Source organism: Aythya ferina (assembly GCF_964211825.1).
Source record: "Aythya ferina genome assembly, chromosome: 2".
In the NCBI taxonomy this organism is placed as follows: domain Eukaryota; kingdom Metazoa; phylum Chordata; class Aves; order Anseriformes; family Anatidae; genus Aythya; species Aythya ferina.
The window spans coordinates 36,403,920-36,411,758 of NC_140297.1; positions in this window are offsets into that span (position 1 = coordinate 36,403,920).

The following is a 7,839-nucleotide window of genomic DNA, read 5'->3' on the forward strand; positions in this document are numbered from 1 at the left end:
TTTTTGAGAGTTTTGTGCCAGTTCTAATAAAAAATAAGACTGGTAGCTAAGAGGGGGTAAGATGTATAATTACTGTAAAAACCTGTTGAGCCTTCTGCTTGTTTATTAAGTAAAGATTGCACCAGGGCTGTTACAAATGTTACTACCTATGGTGGTCTTTACTAAAAACTAAAAGATTCCCATATATCACCCTTTTCTCTTCCATTTCTTTGAGACACTTTCTAGTTCCCAGTACTTCTCAGAGGCTCATTCTTTCATCTCGCCTCCTAGTAACCTTTCCACTCTCCTAAATCACTCATTTCTTCCTCAGTCCATCACTAAGGGACAAAGCAGGACCTTCTGGACTCATACTAGATGGTCTGATTAAGTTTTTAGGATCATTAATATTTTCAGCCTAGTTCTGTGATGTCTATTCAGATGATCCCAAAATAACTCCAAAAGATTGGCAATGACACAAATGCTTAATCTGTTTTTGATGAGTTTTATAACAAGTGGTGCACTTAAATAAATTATTTTCATTGAGGTCATTTTTGAATCTCACTGTTTGAAGATGTACAATATGTAGCAGCAAAGTTAGTGCAGCTGCATTTCTCTGGTAGCTGTTTTCATGTCACATGTAGTGATTTGCAGAGAACCCAAATCTCATTAATTCTGACAGGGCAGCTAACACTTTCAGCACAGAAATCAAACACTGAATGGATTTCATAAAAACACTATTTTTTCTTTATGGTATGAGGTCGGATCATGGCTAAAGCAGATTGGAAAGGAAGGGAGAGTTTTCCTTGTGCCATCCCAGGATGAACCACTGGAAAGCCTTTCCTTCAGAGAGAGAGGAGGAGGAGTACACCTCTGCCTCATGCAAAGGAACAAGAATGACATTTCTTTTGCTGTAAACAATTTTAATTCTTGTAGTACTCTTGGTCATGTTGGGAGTGCAGCAAAACAAGCCTCTTTATATGACCATGCTCTTCCCTTTTGGAACCTTTAGTCTCCAGAGCACCAACTGAGGACTTTCTCCAGCTGCTGCATTTACACAAAGAAGCAGTATAAACGAAAGCTTTACTGATGCCAGTCATCAGACCCTCTGAAGGAGCTTCTGTCCTCCCTGAATACCAGGGGGCACAAACATTGATAACTATTGAGTATTGTATTTTTAAGGTTTAACACTGTAAATGCCACAATTTTGAAGAGATGGAGATAAATAGAGTTATAACAACTGGACTAACTACATCAGAGATGTCCTGGTTTTTATAAACATGCATCCTTCTCTATCTGATGTTGTGCCACTGTGGGAAACACCTCTCACTCTCCGGCTGGCTCCAGATTATTTTTCACACTTGCTTAGAAGATCTGTCTGAATTCTTACTCCTGTGGGTTTCCCTTGGCCAGTTATGGCCCAGTAGTAAATTCAGTCAGCAAAATGCCACCTCAGGACCAGATTCAGTGCTAAGTGAGAAGAATGGGCAACCTGGAAGCATTTTTCTGGGGGGAGAAAGGGCGAGGAAGGAGCATTCTAACTCAACAACTTCTACTTACTTACATCTTACCACCATTATCTTCCTCCCCTTGTCTTCTCCCAGGACTCCTGTGATGATCCCTGAGCAGTCTAATCACTTCAGCCAGTTTGGGCTGTGAGCAGATATTCTTGTGTGGGCACTCCTCGGTTTTCTTGAGAAATGTGTCAGCAACTAAGTGCTATTTAACTAAATCATCATGCTCTTCCCCTAGACCCACACGTATATAATTTGGTGTGGTCAAATAGTAAACATCCCAATACAGTGCTGCATACCTCAGCTGTTAGCTTTCACAGGGCTGTTTTGTTTTCTATCACAAGAAGTATGGTTGAACTTCCAACATCAGTCAAGAAGGCTGCATCAACACAGAGAACTGTTTCATTATAGAAGGGGGCATATGTTGACAAATCTACAGAAGAGAGGATCATATCTGGGTGAAGATCTTGCTTTTTATGGATTATTCAAAGAGGAGGTGAGGGGGGCACTGCACTACGTCTCAGGCAAAGCAGAATAAGCTTCAAATCACTGCACCTGTATATTTAAACACAGGTAGCTCCCAATTTCTCTCATTTTTCATTTGTACCATGAAATATTAAAATAGAAGCTGATGTTTTAGGCAAAAGAGAATCAATGGCCATCATTTGGAAACCACAGAAGGAAATTCTACCTCAAAAATCTTTGGTTTTACTATCTTTATATTTATCCTCCTATGTCAGAGACAGTTGTTATATCTACTCTGCCTTTTCACACAAGACTTCACAGAAAGCTAAAAAGGCATTCAAGGCTCCTGGATGAACGCAAATGTGATTGAAGGATCTCAGCAGCATATTTACTTGAAGCTATTGCTTATTAAATCCCTTTAGCTTTAACAATGTACTTCTAGGAAAAACAAAAACAAAAACAAAAACAAAAACAAACAAACCAAACCAAACAAACAAACAAAAAAAAAACCAACAACCAAACAAAAAACACATACACATTTAAGTGCATCTTATCAGCATTGCAAAATCAATACAGATGTCTTGATCAGATTTGTTTACTATCACTCATTTGAGTCAGACTGCAATATGCCCAAAGGATAATGGCTTTTAAAACTAAGCATATAAATCCTCAGTGGCCTGGTCACCATTTGTCATACTGCTAGATGAAATTGATGCTGTTTCAATAAAGTGAGTCCATGGACTGGTCTTGAATACCAAAATAGTTGTGGTTTTAATTCACTTAAGTTTGCCACCTGAATTACTCTCAGTTTAGTTAGACTTAACACTTCCCACCCTCCTTAAAATAAGTCCAGAAGATTTCTGCTACAGTTAGTAGGTCCCCTCTAGCACAAGACATTGCTATTTGTGCACCTATGGAAAGATGGAAAGGGCACAAGGCAGCACCTGCACCTCCAGGCCCAGTGCTGTCCTCCCTGCAGCACAGTGCAGATACACTGACAGCATCTGTCCTGGCTGTTATGGATTTATCCTGAATTGAATACACTATAGTGTCCCTGAAAGGATAAGTAAGTGGTCTTGGTGAATTTTGCTAGGAATGGTGAACAAGAGAGTGTAGGCAAGCCTGCTGTGGTGTGCTTTCACCTTTGGTAAAAGTGCATCCCGCCCCCAGGCAGGACTGAGTGGATGGCTGCTCTCCTGTTGATTTAATGCAGGACTTTGACAAAAGTGTGACTGAAAAAAGTAAAGCTTTGTTAATGGCTTACCTCTGTGTGATCAATATGAGAATAAAATTAGCTGAAGTTAACGAGCAGTTGATACCTTTAGAGAGGTCATCTAGAGTATTTCAAGGAAATCTAATGATCTAAGGAATCATCTAAGTAGAATTTAAAAATGAATGTTTTTCTTGAGGAAAAGTAAAGAAAGAAAAGCAAAGAGAGAATTAAAATTTGCTAAAACCCAAAGATGAGAAGGCTTGAAAAAGTTCATTTTCATTCTTTATCAAAATTTAATCTTACTTCTAATCTTTTGGCCATTAGTGCGAAGTACCATGCACTCTTCTGAATGTAAAATGTAAATTACATCTCATCGTGTAGGTCTTCAGAATAGTAATGTGCAGTCCAGCTATATTCATATGTCACAAGCTGTCAAAATACTGATGAGGGATACTGACCCCGAGATCCCTATTGGGAAAAAAATGTTGCCACTAAATGGCTGTGCTATAAATAGTTAAAGCTGACTATATTTCTGCAAGGTGGCTCCTGCTGGCTGTCCGTGCACTGCCTGAGAACAACATTTCAGACAGGGCACGTTTCCTGCTCTGGTGCCAAGCAGAGAAGAACCCAGGGGCCTCTGAGGACCACCAGAAGAGGTTGCCACATGGTGGCACACTTTGTCGTGCAGAGAAAAATGCCTTGGCTGCCATCACCAGAGAGAATTTATTACCCAATAATAAGCAGCCGTTCGGCAGCTATACCAAAGAAAGTTGCCCATAGTGTTGTCAGAAAGTTGTTACTATTGTTTTCCCAGGTGTTTAGCAAAGTTAAATGTTTAATAAACAAGCCGCTATGTGATTTAATTTCTTTTAAGAGAAGCTCATTTGTAAAAGGCACCCTTTTTAATGGGGTGTATTAAATTAAATATATATATATATAGAAGCAACACCAAACTATTAAGATTGCATTTTCCAAAGCCCAGAACAAATGCTGACAACCTAAGTGAATTTATGTTGTACTTTCCCTCCTCCCATTTCAATGCCACATAAATCCAGGGTAGGATCCAACATGGGATAAGGCACCTAGAACCCTAGCACACTCTAAGCTTATTATTTGGCTTTCTTGTTTGTGAAGCTGTTTCTGTCTTGAATGTTGATGGAGGGGACAGAGTTTCTCCTGCTGTTGAGTTCATGCCCTTTCTATATCCCCTACTCCACAGTCAGAGATATAAGTGTAGTCTGAATTTTATACATATAGGAATGAACTCTTGTGCCTAAAAAGAACCTAGAGACTACAGGTAGACTTGTGAGACACAGGATCAGGACTCAAATAGCCTCGTTCAGATCTTAACAGTATTACAGTCTTCTTATTTGCTGCACTGGGCAAGTCACTGAGAATAGGTATACTCCTATCCGAAGGTGTAATTGCAGCTTGAGTTTACTTACGTGAGCTAACCTTAAATTAGCTCAAGCAGACATAGCTGTTAAGAAGTGCAGCGTGGACTTCAGTGCACTATCAAAACCCCTTTGTGTCTGTGGATAGATGGTCAGCAGGTATCGTGATTAAAGTGCTGTGCACCACAACCCAAACCTAGTTAGAAGTTCTGATCTGGTGTGGGTTGCACTCGTAATTTGAATGGTATTTCAGGAGTACAATGGATTCCACCAGTTACTGCTGCAGTTCCCTACTGTGTTAGGGAAACATAAATATTATTCTTGCCTGAGCTTTTGTCTGTCTTGTCTGCTTAAGTGGTGACCTCTTTGGGGCAGGAAATGTCTATTATTTTTTGTTTATACAGCAAATAAGGCTTGGATCTTCATTGTGATTTGGAGTACACTGAAGTTATGGAGTCACATCTTGTCCACTTCTGATAGTATGTTGTTTCATGATTCTGTTGCACAAAGCTTTCCTTAGGATGTACAGCTGAACTGTCTTCTGCTTGGAAAGGCTCTGGGCAAACGAAAGCCATCCTCACATTTCTCAGGTTCACCAGCAAGATTTCAGCTGCCATTGTTACAATTCTTGCCAAATTGAATTGAGTCAACTGTCTTCAGTGAAGCAGAAGAAGTCCAATTTTAAGCCTTTGGCTGCAAATGGAAAGCTCTATACCAAAATGGAGTGTTATAATCCAGAAAATGACTGCAGGAGTTTTGTAGCATCCACGCTAAAACCTCTTGCAAAATTCTCAGCTTGAAAGTTCAAGGGCAAGATCTACATTATCAGGGGATTCACTGCAAGAGACAGGGATATAAACATTTTATGGTACTGTCACACTTCTGGACCAACTGTGAACTCTCTGATATCCATGGTCACAGACAACAGATGCTCTCTGTTGAAGAAATAATATATCTGGTAGGGTGTTGTACCAAACTAAAAATACAGCCAAAGTGAGGTTACTTGTGTGCTCTTGCCTGTTCTCTTCTGTTTTTGTCCAAAAAAGTGCTTTGGACTGTAGAAAAAAGCATGCAGGCATACATTTAATAAGGGAAATAGTGTTGCTCTGTTTTTATTTGGAGTTCCATGAAAAAATAATAATTTACATCTCCTTGAAACCACACTCTCCTCTGTCAGGTGATAGTGACCATTGTCTTCCTCTTTTCCCAACATCTCTATGAACGTAACCTTACCAGTCAAAAATACTTCCAAGTAATGCAGTTACTGTGTTTATCAAATCACTTACAGAAAACTCCTTTTGTCACGGTAATGCCCTCTTGTCAATGGCAATGCAACAAGTGGCTCTTGGCAAAGTACGTTTTAAAATCTGCTCTTCTTGCAGATTACTGAATATGAATTAATTATTATTATTATTATTTATTTTCTATTTTTCTCTTCTTAGCTGAAACTCAGTGGAGATTTTAAGGAAAAATAGCACAGGGTGAACATGTGACCAAAAGGAGCACTGAAGACTTGGGGCACAACCAGTTCTGTTGTAATATTGTATTTTGTGACTTTTGGAGGGCACTTCTGAGAGAAAGGAATGTTTATTGCAGTTGTGTGTGTATGTGGAGAAGAGTGGATAAATCAACAACTTCCCAGAAATACTGTTTTTATTTATTTATTTATTTTTAATTTTTTTCTTAACTCCTTTCCAAGCATCCTTTCTCTCAACACCCCATGAATTCACCCTTCTCATCCCCTTCTCTAACATAGAAACTTACTTACCTGCCCTCCTCCTTTAAATATTTGTTGCCATCACTATAGTTTACATCACCTTCCCAAGACAAAAATAAATAAGTAAATAAATAAACAAACAAACAAAACCCAAGACCAGTATATTTGCTTCTCAGCTCAGCCTCTTCTAAGCCCCTATTTTCTATCTTATTACCCTGAAGGTCCAGGTTTTCTTCCTTCCATTACCCTCAAACCACACAAAATCTTCACGCTTCCTGAGGAGGGCTCCTGCAGCTCTCCAACTTCACCCCTTCTCTCCTTGGTAGTTTGGTTTTCCTAGCTGAAGAAAATGAAATGAAAGTATTGGCTGCACCTTACAGTGGAAAGAAACTTACACCATTAACTGTCTGCTTTCTATTTTAATTAGGATTTTTATAGTTGAACCAAAAATACTTGCTGTTCTGAACAGGTTCTAGATATTTCAGACTTTTTGTATATTAGCATTGTTAGCTCTGATAGAAAAATAAAGTAAAAAGTTTCCATTTCCACTATTTATGAGAATGATTCAAAAGCATTAGTGCTGTAAATCACGTGCCACAAGTGAAATGTGTTATTAAATACCTTATAATATTGTAACTTTGTCTTTGGAAACTATTGCCTAGCTAGGAAGAGAAACCTGGGTGGGCCACAGGTTATGGTAGATGGGCAATGACAAAAGGTCTGACTTTACAACAGATCATTTATATCACAAATGACTTAGAACAGACTCAGATTTGGACAGGCTTGGGTCAAACTGAAAGAGCTGCTGCCCACCCATGGCTGCGCCTTTTGTTAGAAGAACTGGTGAGCACACTGGTTTAAAAAAATGTTTCTGATGAAGCTGCTATCCAAAGCAATGAAAGATTTACCTGGTACAACGCATTTCATCTTCATGAGAAAGCTCAAGCCCATTAATAGATTTAGGACATGTGCAAGGACATGGATATCTGAAGTCAGCACACCTGTTTGTGTCAATGTCATCCTACGCTCTGTGAGTGCAATATGTCTGGGCATTCATTTTGCACAGAGATGGTGTTTGGTACTCACAGGGCTTTCCTTTTCCCAAAATTTGTAAGGGATCTGTGAAACAGTGTTTGGTCTGCAGAGTAGCCATACCCAATGCCTTGAAGGAAAGACAAAACATTTTTTGTTTGTTTGTTTTGTTTTGTTTGTTTGTTTCTTTTTAGAAGAGCAAGATAAAGCTCAGGACTGGCTATCTCTGGAGTTGTATGAATGTTCTGTGTTTGCTTTATTCAATTACTTTAAATTGTTATTAGTTCTGTAACTTGGTTTGTACTGACAGATTCAGTAATGACATACTGTTTTAATACTTGGGTATTACATTTGTTATATTATATAATATGTATTGTATTATATGATATTATATATTATTTCCCTTCCCTTCACTTCCTTTTATTCCTGAAACGCAATGTACACTACTGAATAAAAGAAGATCTAAAAATAGAAGGAAATATTTTACATCCAGGTTTTGTGAAAACATGAAAACATTATCCCACAAGA